Raw genomic sequence first — 20344 nt, 5'->3', positions numbered from 1 at the left:
TCACAGTTCTCGAGAGCAGAACTACACCAGAGACTAATAACTAACACCTAGTACCATGAGCCTCGGTATAATTGCCATGAGAATTAAAGAACCTGGATAGCGTAGTGGTCTGCGCAGTGGCCCGGAAAGCCAAAGGTCCGTGGTTCGATTCCCGGTCCAGGGGAATTTTTTCTCATGGCAATTCTTGTATAATATTGGGCTATTCAAAGAAAATCACATCACACCAAAAAAATCACAAATACTAGAAATGATAGGAAAAATAATAAGGAATCCCACGAAAAAAAAACCGCGTAGAATCCTCAAGATTGCATCACAAAGGAATCCAAATCAGGGCTGCTGAAAGAAAAGGAAAGCGTACTTAGGAATACCAAGGAATTCCTAGGTACTTTTTTTTTTTAGCGAAGACGGAAGAATACCATCCGCGTCTTATACGTGAATCCATCGAGATTGCGAAAAAGACCTAATAACTTTAATAGGGAGGATGGGTATAACCTCAGCCGTATATGGAGAGGGTTCCTAGCACAATATAATGGCCAAAGGCTATCGGCTAAAATTCAAATCCGGCACAACAATGAGTAGCGAAAAAAACATAAATAAGCTCGGGACGAGTATAAATTCCTTCCATTCTCTTGATAACGCTCCCAGTAGGAGGAGTGAAACGTCGAGTTAAAATGTTACGTACGCAGCAATACCCGAGAACCACCAGCAACATAGAATTCCTAGGTACGACGGGTACCTAGAAATGTGGGAGGAGATACGCCTAGGATGGGAGAAATAAAATTAGCAGGCGTGATAGCAAACGGCTCTATGAAGATATGACGGAGCCATCCGATAGGAAAACTGACTGGGGAGCTAAGTCAAAGCAACGTTTAGATTGATGCCCTTTGATCACCACGATAGCAAACGCATTAACTCACCACGACCCGATCATTGCAACGAAGGAGACGGATAAATCCCCGGACAGAAGACGGCAAGTAGGCAACGATTAAGCCCGCAGAGTCAACACAAGCGTCGCTTTCTGGAAACCAGTTCTCTTAATTTGAAATTCAGCCTCAGACTGCACGATATAGGTTCTCGCGCCTTTGCCCACACACACTCCTTCGATGAATTTCAATGTAGTTCATTACTTATTGCCACCGTACTAGAAATAGCCCAATTAGCCTTTTCGGGGTATGGGATGTCATTCGCCGTTTTAATCATTCCCATGCCACTGGATGAAAGATCTACTTACGGTGGGAAATTTAAACATAGAAGTAAGGAAACAGTTCATCAGAACTCAAATTTGGGGTATGCTTCGTAAAGAGTATGGTGGAACGTGCAGTCCTAAAAAAATAAGCTGGTTCGCCATGGGAGTTCAGTGATGTGCTGTCATGAGTGGTATTCGAATTTTTTTAAGTTCATTTCTCGTGGTGGGAGATTCGTTAAAAATAGCGACGTCAATACTTACTCTGATCTAACGACGAACATGCATTCAAATACTACGAGGTATAATAGTGGAAGACTATCGTTTAAGTAGGGAAACAAACACTATAAGAGAGGATGAATTCTGTTACTTGGGGAGCTGGATGACAAGCGATGGGAGAAACAAGAAAGAAATCATCAGCAGAATAACCCAGGCGAAGAGAGTATTGTAAAAAAATATTGATCTACTTACAGCGGGAAATTTCAACATAGAAGTAAGAAAACAGTTTATCAGAACTTACACTTGGAGTGTTCTTTTCTGCGGAAGTGAGGCATGGATGACATCCGCGGAGATATCAAGGGTAGAGGCCTTCGAAAAGTGGTGCTACATAATAATGATGAGGTTCAAATGGATCGACCGAGTAAGTAATGAGTAAATCCTAAGTAGAGTAGTAGAGAAGAGAGGCCTCATGAAAACCTTGAATAGAAGACGGAACCTCACTGGTGATATCTTGAGACATGAGTGCCTGATGAAGACATTCGACGTGGTACAAGTATACGGCAAGAAAGGAAAAGGAAGACCTCGAACATAATATATGGAACAGGTAAAGAAGGATGTGAAAGAAAGACGTAGGTGTGAATAGATAAGCTGTAGGAAAAATGGGTGGAGAGCTGTGTCAAACCATTCCTACGATTGTTGATCAGTGATGATGATGCCACTTGATAATTGGTGGAAGTATATCTCAAGTCATATCTCTTTTGTTCCAAAGAATGAAAACTTCTGGTTTAATGTGATGATTCCTTGTATCACTCACCCACCCCATTCTTAATCATGGAAAAAAATAACAATGTGTGTACAGCTAAATCAACGCGAAAGAATCCTTTAGGAATAAATGCAACTAATGTTGGAGATTATGCTAGCATACTCATTCTAATCAGTTATTTAACTTCATGAGCTAAAATAATATTTTCGTCATTCCAAAGCAATGTTCGGTGGAAGAAATTTCTCTTGGAAACAATACGTTTTTAATTTCTTCGCCTACGTCTGGATGATATGATCCTATATCTTTGATCCAATTCTTTCTCTCCTATTGATAATCATTACAATAGTTGTGATGAATGTGCTTTCTTAATTGTCTTTCCACCGTTAGTGAAACGAATATATAAATAAATAAAATGCAAGTGTCAAAAGAGTCCCAATACGCTTAGTGATGGCAGATATAGAAAAGGATAATAAATGGCGGAAACGAAAGAGAAATGCATTAATTTCCTCTTCTTTGGCTAATAAATGAATTAAATGTTGAATATCTATTGATACCTTATAATTAGTAAATTGAAAAATAGTAAGCTATAACTATATGTTTTACTGCGTGATTAAATCAGTGTAAACAGGAAATAATTACATCACACGATCAAAATTTTTTACAAGCACCTATTAAGGTACTCTGCATCTGATTGAACTAGATTTTTAGCATCACAAATGCGAGTCGCTGCTTCAGTGAGCAGTAACCAGGGCTGTAACTCTCCTGTTGATCTGAAAAATGCAATGCACTCTGTTTTTCGTGATTAGGCTACATCTAGTTACCCAATTCATTTCATTAGCATAGTGAAACAATTATGTACTACCCTTAGATCCCGTTCCTTATCTTCCAAGTTCCTCAAAGCTACGCAGGTGACCTGTAATCAATTACTAATCATCCCTTCACTTGTATAGCACAATTATATACAATATCAATGACCGATGTTAAGGCTTAACGTTGCATTGTTGAACCACACACGTATCGACCAATGATCCATGATAAAATCCATACATTAAAAGCATTGGATGCAAATTTAATGTTATATAATGTGCAGAACATCCCTAAGACCAATTATTTTAGCAATTGAGAAAAATTTTGTGCAAAAAACTACTTTCAAAATGAGTCTGAGTGGGAAATAGAGCTTATATTTGGTAAGCGTTACACTCTTTGGAATGGTCACGAAACAAATCGAGGATGGCTTCGAGTTCACTAAAAGCCGAAGACTGAGATTTTATGCAATTTTGGTTTTCATTAAATATGGAGAAAATTACAACCTCAAGTGTATGAATAGACAAGCATAATTGGAAATAATTCCTCCAAAAGAATATAAAAACCCCGTCCACGAAACGCCTTTGGTAGTTCTACTATTTAATAAAAATGCATGCAAAATAAAAGTCATTTTTAATTCGCAAACTTATTTAACTTTAACACCTGTTTTATCATAAACCAAACGATATAGCATTCAATAAATGACAGAAACTTTGTCGCAATAACTAATTTTAAATACTCACTGGATATTCCCTTGGCACTTTGTATTTAATGGCCATTCAAAGTTACGTTCGCTTCCATCAATGACGGATCCGATTTGAATTTATAGCTATTTTACCAGTAAATCCCTTTTCAAATGATGGTTAAATCATGCCTTACAGAGGTACCTTCTGAAAGTGGCACAGTTGCACATATGTCTCTCCACATGAGTTCGACAACAAGTATCGGAAAAAGTACCTACAGGGGAAACGATTTCAATCAAATCTGGCCAATTGTCATAAAAATGCCCTTCGTAAGAATAGCTATAGTTTATAAGATATGCTGTAAAATCATAATTGTGAACAATTTCTGCCTGTTTAACGGAAATATATGTAAGATTATGGAAGCGAAAGATTGCTTATGTCAGAGGGCTGGAAATACAAAATCCAAAGAATACATGAGAGAAAACAAGTAAATAATTATGTGAAGATTTTCAAGTCATCTCCTTAAAACACTTGCATTTCTCTTACGACAATTCCTACTGGTACAGTCTTCTAGCACCGGCGTAAGATAAAACTGATGTCATTTTATTATGATACCGCCTCACGAACGTAATTAATAACAACATTTTCTACTAAAAATAAACAAAAATTGAATTTCAAGGATATCAAGAATCTTATCACGAGATTTTCGGATTAATAAAGAATTTAAAGCGATGGAAAAAGGGAATAAAGCACGATTTTGTTTCTCGGTAGAATTGAAAACATAAAATCCGAATTCAGTTTAGAGTTAGATCGAAAAATTAAAATTCTTACGGTGAATGAAGTAGGTGCGAGCTGAATGAGTATCGAAAGGTTTCGAACGTTGGCGTAGTTCGATTTTGGATGACGTATTTTCAAGATTGATGACAGATGTAAGAGGAGACCAAAATTTACGGATCTTATCGCAGAGGTGATTAAAATCAGTTGTTATCAATTCAGAACGTTCATCGAATAAGTAGTTTAACATAAAAAGGCAAATAATGGACGCTTAAATGACATATATTGGTATTTTCGCTATTTCCTTTTTACGTTTTACATATCCTCGTATTATTAATATTTTATTTTATCGAGGGGTAGGAGGTTTTTCTGTCTTTAACTATTATGAAAAAGATAAGCAAAAATTTTGAGCATTATTTTTATGGCAAAAGTCGTGAGAAATAATGAGATTTATTTACTTACGCAAAGACCATGTTTGGCACAGCTTGGAATAAAGAAGTTCATGAACGTCGATTTTCCGGAATAATTGGGCACTGCTTTTGCCGTAGTTTAAGTGCTCCTTCTCTAAATCCTAAGACAAGGAACCAGGCAAGCTCGGGAATAAATTCAAAACGATCCCATTTACCAAAGAAAGGCATACGGTGAAATTTTCCCATATTTTGAAGGGGATGGGTAGCCTAATGAGGCTCTCTCTAACCCTTTCAGACTCAGCATCCAATACATCGGACACGAGTTTTCAGCCGACTTATGGACCTCAACGGTATTTCTGGCTACACCGAGGGTCCTTTGACCAAGGTTGCGGAAATTCATAAAAGATGTTGAATTTCATTAAATTTTGGCCAAAATTACAGATTCTTCTTCAAAGTACGTCTTTGACAGTAATTAATATCAATAGACTTTTTTCCTCTTTCAAAATCAAATTTGGTTTGAAAGGGCTGAAGGGGTTGAGACCCTTACCCTGCTTCAGCCATTTATTTTTACGGTCACGGATGTAATATCTAATAATTTTCCCACCTCTTTGCTTTCACTATTTTAGTTAGGGAAAGACTGAGTTTAATCGTTATTATTAGTACTCATCGAAATTCAAAGTCGGTAGAACTGGAAAATTAAACGAACACCCAATTGGCCCGCACTAGTATAGAGTAGAGAGAGAATAACCAAGGACCGTATTCAATTAAAAACTAGAAGAACAGGGAAGTCTGCAAAATGGAAAGGTTTATAGGAAGTATATAGCCAATACAAGTAAGACTAATCGATTAAAAAATTCAATTTTTTGCTAGGTCAGATGAACCTGATTTCGCTCTTACATAGATAAGCTACTTGAATTGCAGTAAAAGTAGAACGTGAACTGAATGTTTTGAGTGGCCAGGAGCATACGTTGCATAACGCAGATGAACACTTAAGCATGTTAGATAATGGAAATGCAAGTGGAACATTTGTAAATTACACCCTCATAGGTATTTAACAAGATTGTAAAGTACTCTTTCCTATACTATGAGTTGCCATCAAAAGATTTTAGCTCAGTGAAGTATTGAAAAGTAAGAAATAGGTCAAGAGCATTGGGAATTTTGAGGACAGCATACGTTATTCAACTATAACCTCCAAATACACCTATAAACTCTCCACTGAAAAAAATTGGAATAAGCCTATCACTGTCCAAATCAAACTATTTTATTAGCTATTCCAGTGGCAATTTTAATTTTAATTTAAGGACTAGTTTTACTCCCCACCCTCATTTATCCACTCTAATATAGCTTTCATTCATCCTATAGCTATAAATACAGCTTTCATTTTTTACATGGAATTTTTCTTCTATTACTATTTTGACGGCTGCATCTAATCGTCTCATTGTCAGGAAAGAAGATGGGATAATGATGTCTACGAGCACAAACTAGGAAATTTGAACAATATGTCCTCCGTGGATGCAAAATTATTTCATTCATATAAAATATTTAACATGATTGACTTATTTAACATGATTCATTTTGACAATCTCCATGGCTGACCACAATTCTCATTGTCATTTCAGGAGCAAAGTTTTAATTTACCGCCGGTTATTCTATGCGAATTTTGGTTTGAATAATACCACACTAACACGTTTCGCTACCCAACTAATACAGAATTTAAATTTCGAATAAAATTTATTACTATTAACGTAAGAAACAAGTGATTCAACTGATGTCTAGATAAAATTTAGTATCCTCGCCACCAGCCGACTAAAGGCTTTTTCCAATAAGCTCCACGTGTCAAGAATTCTCCGGTACAAGCAATTATATAACATCCCGCGTATACATTGAAAAACAAGAGTTGATTACTTTGTGGTGGAAGCGAAACTCACCCAGCCGCGTTTAAACGGCGTTGAATTGTATCTCATCGGGAATACTTATGTAAGTGACACACTAAAATTCCGCGGTGGATGAGACGTAACGGTGAAAGTTAACGTACGTGTTGGCGGGATCATATATTTTTTATCTGACTCACGTGTGGTGGAATACTGAGCCTTTTAGAGGTACCCAGCCATTTTCGGAATCACCTCCGTAATCCCCAAGCGTCTTCGAGTCACATTAGGGGATAGAGGGCGCCTGATGACACCTTTTCAAGATTGCATGGCCCCCAGGCATGTCTCACAAACGCTTATTTCACGAACATATGGGGTCAGCACGGAAAGAATTTAGCCCGTAATCTACATAGATTACTACAAAATGAAACATATTTATACACTGGCGCATTTTTTTCCTGAACTTCCAATTGCATTCCTGAAAAAAGTAATGGAATGGAATTTCATTACATGAATAATAAAAAACTACAACTATCACTTCGAGGATAGAGGACGCCTGAGATTACATGCCCCCCAGGCATGACTCTAAAACGGTTATTTCTCGAACAAAAGAGGTCAGCACCAGGAATAAGTTAGGATCTACATAGATTACTAAAACGTACACAAAATGAAAAATGCAAAAATAACGTATTTGCCACTGAATTTCCAGTAACATCCTGGAAAAAATTAATGAAATTGATACTGGATGAAAAAATTCCGTGGAAGTTCATTAAACATGACTAAAAAAACTACAACAGTCATTTCTTTCGAAGAGGTCAAGCGAGTTTGCTAACATGAGAGGGCTAGCAAAATGGAGTACAATACTGAATAGTAAAATTCGTTTCGCCAACATCCTATTATACATAATATCCTGCGAGCCACTTCTAGGGTGTTTGGCAGGGTGTCTATCTTAATTCATGATTTTCGCAGGTTTCAGCGAAACCACCGAACACGAAGATGAATGCAACCATAATCGGAAGGATTTCATGATGCCGGGATTGCATTTAAAAATTATTTTTTTTAAAGTAAAAATAAATATATTGACCAAAAATCAATCCACAGACATTATTTCCGTATCCTGGGGAACGAAATTGCAAATCCCTACTCCATATGGTTGTTAACATAATTGGCAAGAAAAAATATATAATTCTCAAGAATAAGCTACCGTAAATCTGAGAAATATAAAACGTGATTTACAAAGTTTTGCTCAATTGTGTATCGTTTCGTCTGTTAAAAACATGTGTTCTTCAATTATCTGAACCAAAATTTATTATTATAGTTACGTGATCACATGGATGGTTCTGAACGGGTGGATGAAGCTAAAAAGTAATAGGTGGATAAATTAGTAGGTTAGAATGCCAGCTTATGTAACACAAGCAAGAAACCGGATAAATGGTCGTAATTGAAAAGAAAATCAAAGCTAATCCATGCGGGCAGATAAAAACTAAAAAAGTACTGGTCAGAAACATTACAGATAGACGTCAGGATTATTTAACGCTCCCCGCAGTCATGCGGAACTGAACGTTACGAAACATTTTGCATAAACATCCGAGACAGTAGATCCGTTAACGCAAGAGAATGGTCAACACTCACTTTCTATGATGCGCAATTTTTTCAAACTGATAGTTTTTCATGTATTTCTAACGTCCTTGGCTAACAAACTTTGTTTCATCGTACCTTTTAGACTATAAAATTACGTGTAGAGATATTGATTATTATAATTGATTCTGCATATCACTACTATCGCTAATAGATTGCTTGAACAATTGAGAATGGATATCTTTAAGAGCGACACAATGAACATAATATTAGAGCCACACTATATTTCCAAGTCCGATAGAAGTGATAAATTACGAGAGATGTTTTGCCGAACGGATTATATGGGAATTCGTTTTCCCCCGAACCATAAAGGACTTTAATAAACGCTAGTACCCAACCTCGTTAGAGCACTTTTTTTCAGTTGTAAACGGCTGGTGACCTAACACCCCCTGCCACACGCCTTTTAGGCGGCTCGCGGGGTATTATGTAGATGTAGACTATCTTTATTCATCCCATGTGACCCTTCCATAAAAAATAAATCAACTAGCAGGACACCAATCGATCGATGCAATCGCCCACCGTGATTTCAATATCTATCCTATATAATTCTTTTCGTGAACAACTGATCAATCGGACGGATAGGAGATAATTGATATGATATTAGTGTGCTCTGTGATGCTAATATCTTTGAAAATTTTCATACCTGTTTTTGAATGGTCTACGCAAAGCCCAAAAATGAAGACTTCCACGGCACTCACATTTCAATTTTCTATTAAAATCATGAAATCCACCCCGGCTACCCTTTATTGTGCTTTGCATGTACTGTTCAATATAAATGTATTGTGTCAAATAACTCGTGTGGATACATATCGGTCGAAGAAAGAGAAATACATCTATGAAATAGACAGCTATCTGTTTTCACTTAAGTCATAAGCAATAGATAGATCAGCTAGACAGGAGTCTAAGCTTCGTTTATTAATCATTATTTGACACTTATATATTTGGCTGCCAACACATTACCAGATTTCAATAGCAACCACTGATTTACTTTATTGAAGGTGAAATCACTGGTTGGAATTAGCGATAAAAATTAAAACAAGGAAATTTACATGGGAGGAATATCATTAATTATTTACTACACATGGATTACTAAAAATAACACAAAATGTAAAATATTAATATAAAACTGTATTTTAAACTGAATGTTTAATAATACTGTTTAAAAATTAATGAAAATGACAGTGGATGTAATAACTCCGTGAACGTCCATTACATGAATTATAAAAAAATTCTCTTCTCATTAATGATATAAACACAGAAAGGTATTGGCAAGCTTTTTTATACTAACTGCATAGACAAAGTCAGCAGATTAACAACTCTTTATCTATAACTAAAACAGCATCAATGTTTCCCACAAAAATCTTGCAAAACAGGAAAACCTTCTGCACTCCATTACGCGGTCCATTCCAGCCACCTCTTAGTCCCACTTACTACCAAATGCTCTACAGAAATTGATGAAATCAGCTCGCAGGATTCAACGACGTAAATAATATAATAGTGGCAAATTGCAAGGATTTATTTCAACATAGAAAAATTCTACTCCATCACGATTTAATCTTCGGATTTAATTCATTATTATATAAGCACGGAAATGTACAAGTATATTTTTCTGCCACAACTTTCAATACAAGGACCGCGAAACGATAACTCCGTTACCTCTACCGCTGCATCTACATCCATCTTTTTTCCATAAAGATCTCTAAAAACCGTCTCCGTCCCGGCTCGCCGACCCATTACATCCCGCTATCTCCTCTACTCCAGCCGTTCTCACCCCATGCACTCGCAATTCCCCGATTCCGCCATTCTCACATCCGATCAATATGTCAGCGCTTACGTAACGTATACACCCCCCTCCTTCTACCTCCCCTCCTCCTCATCCCTTTTGACTCTTCCTCTTCCCTCTGTCGCATCAACCCGCTCTCTTTCTACTTCACACTCATCACCTGTCACCCTCCCTCTCCTCACCTGTCTTCCGACCAGCCACATCAACTCCCCAGCAGCCTGCCAATCCAATTCCAATACCCGCGCGCACTAACCAGCTCCGCAATCTACCCCCACTCCCATTCCGTCCACCGTTTTCTCTCCCAGCTGCACACCACTCCGTCATAACATTTGTACGCACAAATATCCGTGTTCATGTGTATATGAGGGGGTGAGAAGCCAAGGGGTACAAGTGATTTCTTTTTTCTAAACAGAGTTAGGCACAGAAATTAGGTATAGGAAACAAGTAGTAGCAGGTTTGGGGTTACGGGTGCGTCGACAGCTAAGGTCATTAGCACCACGCGCAATCAAATTGCGACATAAGCATATACTATAATTTCAGTTTAGTGCGGCACTGTTGTATAGGAAACAAACCAGATGAATTAGATATTTAGTAGTGCATTTTATTTTCCACTCGATGTCAGTACAGAACAGAGACTCACTCGTATCCCTTGGCAACCTAGTTTTTGCGTATTTCCTCTAACAATTAACTTTATCTAACTCTGCTGAGAAGGAAATCACTTGTACCACTTGTCTTCTCAATCCCTCATATGAGTGCGTGTGATTTCATGAGTAAATAACTGCGTTTCAGTTTTATATCGCTTCTTCATTCAAAATCCTTTCGTTTTGTATGGTATTTGGAGGAGGCGACCGACAGTTGAGGTCATTTAAGTCATGTGGGAAAGGTATGGAAGGAAGGGTGGAGAGAAACCCGAAATTAGTTTGTTCTTAACGGAAGGCGCCCATGGAGTCACAGCTTAACGTCCTATCCAACGGACGGAGAATTGAGCATGAAATGTCCTCCACACAGCATTCAAGCAGGGATAGGGCAGTCTCTGAAAATTCTCTGCCACCCTAGGGATTTGAACCCGAGCCCACGGGGCGGCAAGCCAGCATTCTAGCCTCCACAGAAACCCGATCCTCTTTATTCATATTCCTTTCGTGAAGTTCTTTAAAGGCTTTATTGGGTCTTACGAACACTTTATTTATTCCTGCACCACCTGCAACGGCATCATTGACATTTTACATCGGGGTTATAAAGAATTTTTCCTTTTTTATAAAGGTACTTGAGAATGACGCCTCCGCGTCGAAACGCGTCGTACCAATAAATAATTTTCCAGTGAAAAGTTACCAAGGTTGTGTATTTTCATTTAGGGGTTATTAACTTAGCAATCAAACATGCACAAAAATGCCCTTTAAAAGGGCAACCTACCCACGCGAGTCTCGAACCCGCGACCTCTGGTGTGCCAACTTTACTCAAACGCCACCGAGACCTGATATTTTTATAACTGTATGTGCGGTATGTTGGTTTATGTGTTGTATTTATAAGTTTGTTTATGGTTTGAGTAGGTTTCATTTCAGTTATCAGCCCCGATGAAGCTTTATAAATAACGAGAAATTTAGGCCAGGTAATTTTATTATTTGACCAAATAAAATTTTAAGGGCTTCAAAAAATGAATTTAAATAGTCGACCAATCGTTAATCAAATCGAATAATAGTTTCGATGAAAAAGTATTTCATCGGAACGTCGGCATAAATGGAGTGCCTAACCCGGTGGGAAGCACGAGAGACATTCACAGTCACCATTCGTCGGGAAAGAATCGAATCCTTCTTGACATAGAATAGATATTTGTCAATATTTACCAGCAGACTAAGGTTTAATTTATACACTCCGAAAATTTCATGTCGATAGCTAAAGTTTCAAACACGCATTACGCAACGAAAAACTACGGGAGCGACGAGTCGCGACTCGTCGTCTTGAAAATTTGTATTCGCGACCGGGTTTCAGTTCACTTCACTTGAGGAAGAGAAAAGCCTGATAGGAATGAAAAATTTACCAAAGAAAAAATCCAAATTGCGAGGTATTCTCTAGTGGGGTCACATCTGCTCTACGAAGGATGCAAGGTTACAACCCAAGGTTACCTTAGCAAGGTCCCTACAGCCTTGCAAAGATTTCCATTCGGTTGGTGCGTATGCGGCTGTGGTAGTCACTGGCGAGAAAGTAATATTTCCGTGAACTACCACAGGATGATTCTCTGGTTTTATTTTCACGAATGGTGCCAATTTTTATGGCTAATGGATACCCTTTCTTTAACCATTAATGTATTGAGGCAGTAGAGCTCATTTTCCTTTATTTAAGGTGTACTCAGTGTAAGCATAACTAGGCTCCAGTCGCAAGCGATGTTTCCAGGGTCGAAATACTCGCAAAATATATTCGAATCAGCACTTTCGAATGGCAACATCAAACTTCCGCACTCTCTCTTGAATGTTCTCAAACGCAATTACTTATTTAAGCTGTAGTTTTCGATCGCATCATAATAAACTTATAGTTTTACATGATTCAGAAAAGCATCTTTTCACTTTAATGAGTGTCATTAAAGTCAAAAAATTCATATGATTTCTTTCGACTCGATTCCTCTTTTGCCAGAAAAGTTTAATGCGGTTGGATTCGGATTGATTATCTGAAAATGGCATAGTGTAAGAGATAATAAAATGCATTTTTACTCTGCTCTATGGTCACGAATACATAAACTACCTTTTTCTAAAACATATGATAGCAAATGCTATTTCTTCGAATATTATTCTTTTTAATTTAATACATGAGGCCATCTTGATAGATGAATTTGGATTCCCATTTTACTTTTTTCCATGATGGCAACCGCAAATTCTATTCATTCCAAATTCCTCTGCCGTTATTGCGTTTCATATTTTCGAAAGAAATTCAATTTCCACATGTATCCCCGAAAAGTTAACTATTTCATTCCATGATGAAATACTTTCATGCTAAAAACTGTTCTTATCACTTATTAAATTGCCTATTTTTTGTTGAAAACGAAGAAATAGAAATTCGCTTCATTTCAATTTCATGCACTTCCATTTTTACGACACTATACTGATGACATCACACAATAATTCTCTCGCATAGAACACTGATGCGGATACACTAGGGTGAATCTTCATCACGATAGGCAAGGATTAAACCATTCACATTTTTTCAATTTTTTAAATTCCCTAAGTGATAAGAAAAATTCTTAAACATCACGCATCGCAAGATTTCCTTCTTCTGCGCCTGCTAGGTTGTCACATTGCGAACCGGGGTATGTAAATTCCTAGGGGCGCCGATTCTGGGTGGAGGTGTTGAGGTTGAAAATTTGTGCCTATTAGGGCGTAATGCCTTTGGTTTAAACATGGTTAAAAAGCTAATGTTTAGAATATAACTTTACCCAATCAAACTTTATGATGCATCAATTCATTATGAATAACGAACAACAACTGAAAACGTACTAACGAATACGTATTGTATGCTTTAAAATTGTTTAGGTTGATGCGCCTAAATTACGAGAATCTTCGTCATCCGTCCGGAACGTTCGGGAAAAAAATGACGAGAATTCTCGCCATCCGTACGAAACGTGTTAACACGAGATCGGAGTACGACTTACTATGTCAATTCACGAGAGTGTGGAGAATACATTTTTACGCCCAGTTGAGCCTAGGAGTTCTCCATCACTATCCTTCTATACATGTCTACGTCCACTCTCTGAGGATCGCCATCATCATCATCACCACTGCTGTCCCTGGGGAGTCAGAGGAGACGTCGAGGCCGTCCAAGGTGAGCGAGCGTAATAATCGCGGAGCACGTTAACTCTGGCGGGGTAGTCGACTCGCAGCTGCAGGTGCGCCACTAAAGACACCTCACGCTTCCCGCCGCACGCGATGCTCCCGTCTTGCCCCTCGGTTTTTCGATCGGAGCGATACCGACGGGTTGATCGCGGCTGCTCGTGCGGTCTCCATGCTTTGATAACCAACTATGAGGGAGGAGTGGATTGTTTTCCAGTCTTGGGAGGGGTTTCAATGCTGATATAATTCGTTGTTTCTGGCGTGACTTCATGGCACTGACTTGACGAAATGTAATGCAAAAAAAAACTTCATAATTCCACCTAAATTTAATGCTGTAAAAAAAATCTAGGTCGAAATAATGTCGAAGCCTAGGTCGTAGAGCATTAAATTTATGTGGAATTATAATTTTTTCGCATTTCATTACTTCAGGCATGTTAAAAATACTGGGGTGGGAACCTTTGGAAAGTAGGAGAAAAAGAAACCGACTCTGCGGTATGTATAAAATATACAAAGGGGATAAAGCATGGAGGGAATTAAGCAATGAAGTGGGAAAACCTAATTTCATTGGTAGGAACGATCATCAGTTCAAAATCAAATGCCGGGCGCAGAGGACCAATGTTAAAAAAATTTCATACCTGAATAAAACAATTGAAGATTGGAACAGATTGCCTGCAGAGTTATTTGAGCCCTTTCCTAGTAATGTAAAAATATTTAAGAAAAAGCTGAAAAAGTATTATTTTTTTTAGAAATTTTAATTAAATTTTAAAATTTGTACAACTGTCTAGTTGATATGTGACTTTGTGGGGATGTTGTGTTTTTCTTTTTTGTATATACATGTTACCACCTGGCCAGTTGCCAAATTGTAACTTATGCAATAATAATAATAATGCTGAGCTCGCGATTTCGAATCGACATTTTTTTTCTGGCGATAAAGGTAAGAGAAAATTCAAAATCAGCTGAATGGTTCGCCAACTTAAAGGAGGATGGCCATATTTGGTGAAATTATGTAACAAGAAACATAATCACAAATTTTATATGTTCTACAATTTTTTGAATGGTCTGACCCAGGTTTCGGGTTGGCCAACTTAATGATGGATATTTTGTGGAATTTTGTAAATATTTGGTGGAACTGTGAAACGGGAAACATGATCACACATACACTAATATAGTATGTTCCACAATTTTTTAAATGGTTTGACCGAGGTTTCGACACTATACACTTTGTCAATCGCCAAGGGGAATACATTCATTTTGCGAGATTATTTATACCGTTCCAGAAGGTGGAGAGGGGTAAAGGCAGATCGTTTGAAGATGGGAGGGTGAAGATAACAAGGATATGGCTATCTCAGGGCCAGTAGGCTGACGTGTTTAGCTTGGAATAGAGGAGGCAGGGTAGTAATGGAGAGGAGTGGGAGGGGTACAGAAGGCCGTTTACCGCATATACATTTTTGTTTTGTTTTCCTCGAGAAATTTCCAATTGTTCAAGAAAATCCAACTTTTTCCGTTTACATTGGATGTAAAGATGGTTGGAGCAAAGAAGTAAATTTTAAGTTCAATCTTCGATATCGCCAGGGAAAGAGTAAAGTAGATAATGGTGTACGAATGAAATTGATAAATAAACACCTTGAAGGCGAAGTTCTTCAAACTGGAAAAATCTATGGATCTTGGAAGTGAAGCAAATTTGGGCAGAAATATAAGTAGGAAAATGCCTAGTCTGGGGGAAAGTTTTGAGAAAAGTAGCGAGTTCGATTCAACACGGTATTTTGGAGATAAATGAAAGATTATCATCATCAATTAGATCACAATATTAATATTTGTTTGACGCAGCTCTCGATTCCTCCCTCCTATCCGCTATTTATAATGTAGACGGTTACCGAAATCTCCACTGCTGTCGTACGAATCAATGAAGATACATCTTCTATATGTGAATGGTAGTCGGTTAACTTACTAAATTTAAACTCAGAGAAAACAAAGACCATCATTATAGGCAGCTCTAAGATTCTAAAATCTGTTAAAATAGAATCACTGTCTAAGATCCAGGATCAAAATGTAAAAATAGAATAGACATATACAATCAGTGACTTAGGTATAATTATAAACAGAACGCTAACCTGGGATGAACACATAACACATGTTTCTAATAAAGTAGTAAAAGCCTTGCACCAGCTAGAAAGTTTTCGTAACATAATGTCCACATCCATGCGACTTAAACTAGCTAATACTTTGTCGATCCCTGTCGATTTCAAAATCACAATTATCTAAACTACAAAAAATAAAAAATTGTGTTGCACATTATAACTGCGATGTTGTATAATATTATGACCACATTACGCCACATTACCAAAAATAAAAAAAATTCTAAAAATTGAACAGTGAAGAAAATGGCAAATGGATATATTTCTGCATAGCGTCTTAAAATCTGAAACCCCGTCACATATTTTTCAACCATTTATGAACAATTTAGCCAAATAAACAAGGACAAAAACAAGAGCAAAAATAAATTAATAATACCGTGTCACCGGACCACTATGTATCAAAATTCCTTTTATGTAAAATCATGTGATTAATGGAATTCCATTCTTCAACATCTGAAAGGCATCATGACAGTAGATAATTATAAAAAATTATTCTTATTCTATTTAAATGTAATGTTATGTTTATGTTAAAATAATGAAAGTTATCGTATATTCTGTGTATGGAATACTATATTTTGTCTATTTATTATGAATTATGCTCTGATGACTCTATTTTTCTCTATTTATTATGAAATTTGATGACTGTGTCAATATATTAGAAGAGGATCAGTATGAGTGTAGTACTTCTCCAGATGTTCAAGCTAATATTTTGTTATCAACAAGCAATGTTCAATGTCCCATTGAAAATCCCACAAGATTTCCACAAACTTATGTGTATGCACTTTTGCTCCGAAGGACAATACTGGAGCAAATAAAATATCTATCTTCGTGAGGATAAAATAAAATTGTTAACTTCCACACACTTTTTTATTAACAAACTACCGACCCGGTTTCGACACGTAGTGTCATTATCAAGGTACCCATTTTGGCTTCCCAAGTTCTATATATACCGTCCAGCAAGAGAAAGGTGGGGTGGAAAGGCTAGCAAGGGAGGGGGGGGACAGTTTGACTAAAAGGAGCGCAATAAGGAAGGTCACTATTACTTATAACACTACTCCTTCCTCACCGATTCACTAATTTACGTAATCCCTATTCCCAACCCCTCCTTCAAAGACCTTCCTTATTGCGCTCCTTTTAGTCAAACTGTGCCCCCCCCCTCCCTTGCTAGCCTTTCCACCCCACCTTTCTCTTGCTGGACGGTATATATAGAACTTGGGAAGCCAAAATGGGCACCTTGATAATGACACTACGTGTCGAAACCGGGTCGGTAGTTTGCTAATAAAAAAGTGTGTGGAAGTTAACCATTTTATTTTATCCTCATGAATATAAAACATTTCCACTATATATCGCCGGACACTGTGAAATATCTATCTATTTAATTATCCGCTAGACTTTTCATATTTCGACGTATTTCACGTATTTCTTCTATAAAAAAGTGGTGTTATACGTAATAGTGAAATATCCAAGAAAACTTATGGAATACCACAAAGTTAATAATGAGTTAGTGGATTTAATTTCTTCTCTTTTACACTTGTACCATGTAAGTCATTAGGGGCTGTTCCTTGCTCTTCTTCCCTTCTACCTGTCCTTCTACGATTATTTTCATCACGCCATCATGTCTCATAATGTGGCCAATGAAGTTGTCATTTCACCTCCTTAAGAATTTTAGAAGACTTCTCTTTTCTCCCACTCATCTTAGCTTTTCTTCATTACTTACTCCGTCGATCCATAGGTTTCAAAAAAACTATTGGGGGATAGAATTTCACGCCAGACGAGGGAGTGCAAGATTTAGTCGTCAGTTGGCTTCGCGACGCGGCGGGAAAGTTGTATGACGCCGTTATCAAAAAGCTGGTTACAAGGATGCAAAAAATAATTGATCATCAAGGCGACTATGCTAGATAGAAAAATGCTAAATTTTCAGGCTTTCCAATGATGCTAGCAAAGCTGAGAATAAATTGATTTTCCATTTATTAAAAAAAATAGGAGACATTACTTTTCAATACGACCTCGTATATTTATCATTCTTCGGTAGCACCATATTTTGAATGCTTCCGATTTTGACCTCTCTGCTGCTGCCAACGTCCAAGCCTCGCTTCCATAGTTAAATACCTATGCTCCATATGTAGCACCTGATGAATGAGACAGCCATTTGGCTGGGACCCGCGGTATTAAAATGCAGAGATCCATCGTGGATGGATGGATCTGATGAATTGTTTCTTCACGTATATGCTTTTATCCTCAGATGTAAGAAGATTCTTCTATTTGTAGAATCCCCTCTTCGTCCGCGCAATTCTACAGATTATTTATTTCGTGCTTCGTCCATCGTTGAAAACTCGGCTTCCTAGTTAAGGAAACTCTTTCGCCTCTTCGAGTTTTTGCTTTCCTTGGTTAATGTTTGTCTTAGCCTCTACTCTTTTACTGCATACTAATATAAAATTCAATATCAGCTGGATGCCTGGAGCAAAGTAATCAATATGTTCAATCTTTCAACTAACAAGGATAAAAGTGAAATCGTGATGTTCAAAAGTAATATGCAAATAAGTATTTACATAATCCTTGATGGTGAATTTCTCAAAACCGTGTGAATTTTTATGCACCTTGGAATTGAAGTAAATTCGGAAGGAAATGTAGGAACACCACTGTTGTCGGGTAAGTTTTCAATCCCGAAACCGTGAGTTCGAATCGCATTTCTGCGATTTTCCGAATCTCCACCGGGGCAAGGAGATGGGCTCTGAGTAAGGATGGCAAAGACTAATATTTTGAGCCTGTGCATGCAGCCAAGATTTAACTTGAAAGCAACCAGATCAGATGATCCCCACACTTCCGCTACCGGGAAAATTACTGATAGGTTGCTTTTTAAATTTTACCGATGAGTTTATTCACATTTTTTTTACATTTCGACTGAAGAGTTTATTTTCATTACATTAAGCACTGTCATTAAGAATAGTGAACAGAAATATTTTTGTGTTTTTCAGTTTGCAAAGGCGGAATACGTAGTTACTGTGAAACCTGTGTTCCGCATGAAGTTCAGTTGTGATCTTCCAGATGATAATAACATCCTTGCCTCCACTTTCAGCTGACCTTTCCAAATTAAAAAAACAGGATTGAAGCAACTGCTGCAGCTATTACTTGAGAGACACTAATCAACGTTTGGGAAGGACTCTCATATTGTCTTGATGTGTGATGAATGGTAATTACATGGAACACTTGTACGCTTTAACTTAAAACTGTTTGAGCTCGTCTGTCATCTGATGTATTATTTATAGCTGTAAGTTTAGTGTAATTAATATTAGAAATCGTGAAAACTCCGGAATTAATTTTGAAATACCTTATACTTAGTGGTTGCGGGTTGCAATGCAGTGCTTATCTTCTGCAATCTAGCACACGCCTTGGGCGCTCTAGTTTCATTTACCAAGAAGAGATGAGCGATTTCTGATCGCGGTCAAGACGAATTTTCTACGCTCATAAGCCGATGCATCTCATGTGCCCACTGAATATCAATTCGAAACGCATCGAAATTCATCGCGTATCTCACAATACTGCGTCCATCACAATAACATTTTGCTGCATTGAATCCTAATGATACATGTATCTCAGTGAATATATAACTCATTACATCATTCTATAGCCATACTGCTATCAGAGAAAGAGAGTTAGTTTTCATCACGATCAGCCTGGTAATAACTGGATCAAGCAGAGGTCAGTTTATTTTACTTTTTTAACAACGATTAAAGGCCAAAATTATGTAATAAACTCTTGGAAATGGATAGTTTTTTCTCGGCCGAATGAAAGTTTCCCATGAGTTATTTTTAGGCTGATATTTTAGAGTTTTAAAAATTATATGGAAGCTTCGAAAATTTCTAGATGAAGAGGAGTGGAAATACTATATTAGCACTACATTTTTCAAAGCAATAGATAATTTATTATTTTTTTACATCCTCCCGGTATACTCGCATGTTTCACCGCAAATAGATATTTGTAAACAGATTGGAAATTCAAAATCAGCGTCAATTTCCCCACATACCTAACATCACCTCTCTGTGCCAAAAATATGCCAGAATGCTACTTAAACTCATTCCACCACATTCATTTTGTCTTAATCTATAATTTGGACATTTTCGGTCACGTGCACTAGCGGCGGTATGTTAGGTGCCACGAAATTTATATCAACGGTTAAAACGTGATATCCAGCGGTAAACGTGACGGGAAAAGATACGTATGGCCTTATATAAGGCGGAGATCGGAGATAATTCAGCTATAAGACAAAGA

The sequence above is a fragment of the Ischnura elegans genome, chromosome 5, assembly GCF_921293095.1.
Source record: "Ischnura elegans chromosome 5, ioIscEleg1.1, whole genome shotgun sequence".
NCBI lineage: Eukaryota > Metazoa > Arthropoda > Insecta > Odonata > Coenagrionidae > Ischnura > Ischnura elegans.
This window is presented reverse-complemented; position numbering follows the sequence as displayed.